The sequence below is a fragment of the Engystomops pustulosus genome, chromosome 5, assembly GCF_040894005.1.
Source record: "Engystomops pustulosus chromosome 5, aEngPut4.maternal, whole genome shotgun sequence".
Taxonomy (NCBI): Eukaryota; Metazoa; Chordata; class Amphibia; order Anura; family Leptodactylidae; genus Engystomops; species Engystomops pustulosus.
This window is the reverse complement of record NC_092415.1, coordinates 150,962,609-150,968,740: the sequence shown is the minus strand read 5'-3', so window position 1 is coordinate 150,968,740 and position 6,132 is coordinate 150,962,609.

Genomic DNA, 6,132 nt, shown 5'->3' with positions numbered 1-6,132 from the left:
CCACCACTGTCTTCTGCTTCTCTGGGCCATGAAGAAGAAATAGAAACAACTAACACAGGGAAAAAGAGTTCTTGATGTTCAACTGGAGCCAACTAGTACATGAGTTCTCTTGGTATATAGAAGATGGCTCCTAACAAGGATATCCCATCCACATCGAAATGTAAAAGTTGGGTAGTTAGGGATGACCCTTTATTACTTCATAATGCTGTATTATGACATCACAATGGCCTTCTGTAACACCACAATGACTCAATGTGACATGAAAATGGGACATAATGACATCACAATAGAAAATTGTAACATTACAATGGACCCTATGACATCTCAAAGGAACATATAGAAAACTAAAATTGGCCAAAAATTGGACTGGCACAACACGAAGAACGTCACAGAAGTACTTGTGCCAAATAATAAAAAAGTAAAAAAGGACTGCAACAAACACAAGGAAACGGCTGGTTAATGCGTTTCGACGATAGCCGTCTTAATCATAACCATTATAACATCAAAATGTAGTCCGCGCAAAGGATCCCTCCTGTATATGGGTATATGGGAGATAGATTTAATCCCAAACATCAATATACAAAAGTTTCTACGCGTGATGCCAATAGTCACATGTTATGATTTGGACTACTTATTATAAAATGACTAAAGAATATATTGTATTTTATTGTTGATGTGCCCAATGAATTAAAAGTGAATGAGTATACTTTATCACAGACCCCCTTTTTTGCCACGTATATCCAATAAGGTAATATATGGTTCCTTAATTTTGAACATTTTTTATAAGGGTATATAGCTATGATAGGGTATAGCATTTGAGGACATGTAGCATATAAATATAACTAACATGTGGTCATATTGGAAACTTACCATTTTAGTTGATGCTAAAGAATAATAAGACTACTAACCTTTGTTGCCGTACAGTCCCTCTCCCCAGCAGTCACTTCTCACCTTACTAAAATTTTCAACCTCTCTCCTATAACTCTCTACTAATTGGTCTTCTGCACCTTCCTATTTCTCCTCTCTTATTTCAGTCTATCGCCCAACCCATTCTCTTTGCTCTCTGAGTGATCTTAGATTATTCCTTTCTTAATTCAAACCTCCCATTTACGTCTCCAGGACTTCTCCCAAGCAGCACCAATTCCCTGGAATACCCTGCCCCGGACTGGATTAGAAAAATGACACCTCTTTTAGCTACCTTATAAGGCAGCTCCCTTGACATCAAGCATGACCTACAAGATGCCTTATGACATGAAGCAGGATTAAAACCAAACCAGTATATCTATCCCATAAGGAACAGATTCCCAACTGTAGACAGCACTGTTTTGACCTGTTTGGGTCTCCTAAGTACAGCGTAAGGAACTGTTTTGGTTGAGTGAGGCTTTTGACTAGGGTCGGGAAGTAAGAGTTTTCCTTACGGAGACTGCCAATTAAGGCTGCCATGTAGGCCTGTGGAGACTGTGGACGCTCCACTAGGGGATTCTGGGAAAATATGCAAATAAGTTTTCCAGGGTGGGATAAGGAAAACCACGCCTCTTTTAGATACCTTGTAAGGCAGCTCCCACGACATAAAGTATGCTAAAAGAGTAATGTTTTTTCTTATTGTGATATCACAATGACCTCTTTGACATTACAGTGACCCATTGAAACATAATGCCATCACAATGGAATATTATGACATCATAAAGGAACATTGCAACTTAGCAATGGGAGAATATGATCACAATTACATCTGATGACATCACAATATCATGACATTTGAATTTAACACTGACATCACAATGGAACCATATGACATCACATTGGAATATTTTGCTATCATAATGGAACAGTATGACATCACAAATTAGATCCATGACATCACATTGAAACCATTTTACATCACAGTGGAACATAGAACCATGTGATATCACCATGATGCATTATGACATCACAAAACCCCATTTAGGACATCACAATGCTCTAGGTCAAATGAATTTGGACCACTGTGACATTACAAAGGTCTATTATGACATTATATCCCATATCCCACACTACAAATCTATGACATCAAAATGGCCCATTGTGACATCACAATACGCTATATTCATCACAATGCCGCATTGTGTCATCATAATGGTCCATTGCTATCTCACAATGGCATTTTGTGACATTATAATGTCCTAAATGAAATTGCAATGCTCTATATTGAGATCCCAATGGTTTATGCTGACATCACAATACCCCATTATGACATTGCAGTTGCCCATCTTTTGGGACATCACTGTGGCCATTGTATTATCACAGTGCCCTCTGAGATATCACAGGGACTCTTTACACTGCCCCATTGTTACATCACAATGGCCCATTGTCACATCATAATGCCCGACTGTAACATCATAATGGCACATTTTTATCGCAATAACTCTTTGTGATGTCTCATTATAAAATCACATTGCCCTCTATGACATCACAATGGCCCTCCATGTCGATCTGGCACATAATTTATTCTTTCTGGGAAGTGTACAAAGGACTATAGGACACACAGATTGATGAAAGAATGTGTAGATATTTACACTGGGGTTCTTCACTGTTAGAATACTTAAATTTTGGATTGCCATACCCTAAGACAGTGGTGGCGAACCTATGGGACTGGTGCCAGAGGCGGCACTCGGAGCCCTCTCTGTGGGCACCCAGGTCATCACCCCAGAATGAAGTTCACCAGACAGGACTCAAAGAATCTTCCTGCAGAACCTTCCTACAATGATAGATGAATTTGCCCTCCTACTTTCAACTGCGTTGGTGTCTTTAGAAGGCTGAACGATTGAAAGTTGTCAAGGAACAAGGAGAAATAAATTACTGCTTAAATTGCTGTGCTGGCACTTTGCAATAAATAAGTGGCTTTTGGTTGAAGTTTGGGCACTCGGGCTCTAAAAGGTTCGCCATCACTCCGCTAAGAGGTAGCAATAGCATAAAATATGGCATTGATGGTTAATTAAACCATGAATGATGTTTGTCACAACAGGTCTATTGGGCTGCTCTGGGACAATCTTTGGGACTACACAAAGGATTCTGTCAGGATGCATGGTAGGTTATAACACTCAATTACCGTATATACACGAGTAGAAGCCGACCCGAATATCGAGGCCCCTAATTTTACCACAAAAAAAACTGGGAAAACCTATTGACTCGAGTATAAGCCGAGGGTGGGAAATGCATTGCCCCCAGTATACAGCCAACTAGCCCTTGCCCCCTAATATTTTGCCTGACAGCCACTGCCCCCTCGTATACAGCCAGCAACCCCTGCCCCGTTATACAGCCAGGAGCCCCTGCGCCCCATTATATATCCAGCAGCCCCTGCCCTGTTTTACAGGCAGCCCCCAGCTCTCTTTTACACCCCCCCTCACCTTCCCCCGTTTTACAGCCGGCCCCCTGCTCCATTTTACAGTCGGCCCAGATTGCCCAATTCAAAACAAAGTGAAAACTCACTTTTTCGGTGCTCCCTGCAGGTCTTCTGAAATTTCTGACGTCAGCTGGCACACAAAATACTATTGCAGCTGCTGCTGACATCACAACATGTGACGTTGCACAGACCTGCAGCTGCCGGGTGGATCGCACAGAAGACCTGCAGGGGGCGCCAGAAAGGTGAGTTTTCACTTTGTTTTTTGTTTTACTCGTGTATAAGCAGAGTTTGGGTTTTGCAGTACATTTTTGTGCTGAAAAACTCGGCTTATATTCGAGTACATATACAGTATATTGTAATGCAAATACTTGTGCAATGCAGCTGTAATTGGCTTTTGCAGCCTATCTTTAGTGAAAATAAGGTCCCTGGTAACAGGTTCAATGTTTAACCTCTTAACGCTCAGCGTCCGATATATCGGACGCTGAGCGCAGTGACTTAGCGCTCAGCGTCCGATATATCGGACGCTGAGCTGATGCCGGTTCAGCTCAAGATCTGAGCCGAACCGGCATCGGGAAAGACGGGGTGCCGGCTGTGACTGATAGCCGGCACCCCAGTGTAACACCCGCGATCGGAGTTGTCTCCGATCGCGGGTGCTTAACCCGTTAAATGCCGCGGTCAGCGCGACCGCGGCATCTAACATGTATCTGGGGGATCTTTCCCCCACGATCGCCCCCCCCGAACCGTTTTCGGGGTGCGCCGATCGTTGCTATAGTAACTCTGGGGTCCGATCTGGACCCCAGAGTTACCTGCAAGAATTGCCAGTAAGATGGCGTCTGTGACGTCATCTTACTGGCACAGTGCCAGCCTATGCAAGTGTATAGGCTGACACTGATAATACTCTGCAATACATGAGTATTGCAGAATATTATCATGAAGAAGCAATCAGAAGATTGCTTCTTCATGTCCCATGGTATAAAAGTGAAAAAGTAAAAAAAAAAGTTATTCAATAAAAAAATAAAGTCATAAATCACTAAAAATGCCCCAAACCCCCAAAACATATAAAGAGACATATAACTCAAAAAAAAGTCTAAATCATAACACAAACCCCACATATATAGTATCACCGCGTCCGTAACAACCCGTAGAATAAAAGTAAATCATTATTGAACCCGCACGATAAACGCCGTAAAAAAAAACTGTTATAAACCCTCCAAAAATTATAATTTTTACCTTTTCAATCCCACAAAAAATGCTATAAAATGTGATCAAAAAACCATATGTACTGCGACATGATACTGGTGCAATGTACAACATGTCCCGCAAAAAACAAGCCATCAACCAGCTCCATAGCCAAAAAAGTAACAAAGTTATGCCACTTGGAAGACGGCAATACATAAATGATAGATTTTTCCCCACATTAGGGTTTTGTTTGACAAATTTAGTAAAACGTAAGAAAATATATTCATGTTTGGTATCCCCGTAATCGTATCGACCCATAGAATAAAGATAACATGATTATTAGTCTATACGGTGAACACCAAAAAAAAAAGAAGTAAAAAATCCAGTACAGAATTGATGCTTTTCTTCTCCTGTCCTCAAAAAACGTTCCTAAATTTTCAACAATAGGTGATACAAACCCCAAAATGGTAACATTGGAAAAAGCATCTCATCCCGCAAAAAAAATGGCATCACATGGCCCCAATAACGAAAAAGCGAAAATTTTATAGCCTTCAAAAGGGGCCAATGAGGAAACTAAAATCCTGGCAGCTGCAGCGCCCTCCTTCCCTTCTGCGCCTCGCTGTGCCCCCATAACACAAGTCACAGCCACATGTGGGGGGTCTTTGTACTCAGGAGAAATTGCAGAACAAATTGTATGGTGGGTTTTCTCTTTTTATCTTTTGGAAATGTGTAAATTTTAGGGCTAAATGAACGTATAAGGGAACAATATGACCATTCTAAATTTCACCTCCATTTTGATTCAATTACTATGAAGATCTCAAGGGGTTAACAATCTTCGTAAAAGCTGTTTCTGATAGCTTGAGGGGTGCAGATTTGAAAATGGGTTGGTTATATAGGGGGTTTTGATGCTAAATATGTAAAATTTCATTCCAAACTGTATTTATCCCCAAAATAGTCAATTCTGAAAATCCGGAAAAGCGATATTCTATTTGTAAGCCGCGTGACATCAAAATAAATTATCCAGACATTTCAGAAATTATGAAAATGTAAAGTAGACAAATGGGAAATGTTATTCAGCAACTTATTTAGGTGGTAAATCGATCTGCCTGAAAACGCAATGATTTTGAATTTCGAAAATGGCAAATTTTTCCAAAAATTTATCATATTTTCTTTTTTTTTGTAAATAAATGCAAAACTTATCTGCCAAAATTTACCACTAAAATGAAGTACAACATGTGGGGAAAAAACAATCTCAGAATCGCTTTGATAAGTAACAGTGTTCAAAAGTTATAACCGTATAAAGAGACGCAAGTCAGAATCCAAAAAATCGGGCTGAGCCTTAAGCTACAAAATGGCTGCGTCCTTAAGGGGTTAATGTTTTTTCTCCACCATTAGCTCTTTAAATGTTACCTGTTTTTTACTGCTGTCCTTGTGCATCACTTCCAGCAGGTTAATACTATATACAGCATACATCTCATGTTGGTCTTACACATACATACATCAATCACTCATTCTCATGATACAGAATTTGTGCTGTGGAGTAGGGCATGAAGCAGATCTCTTCCTATGTT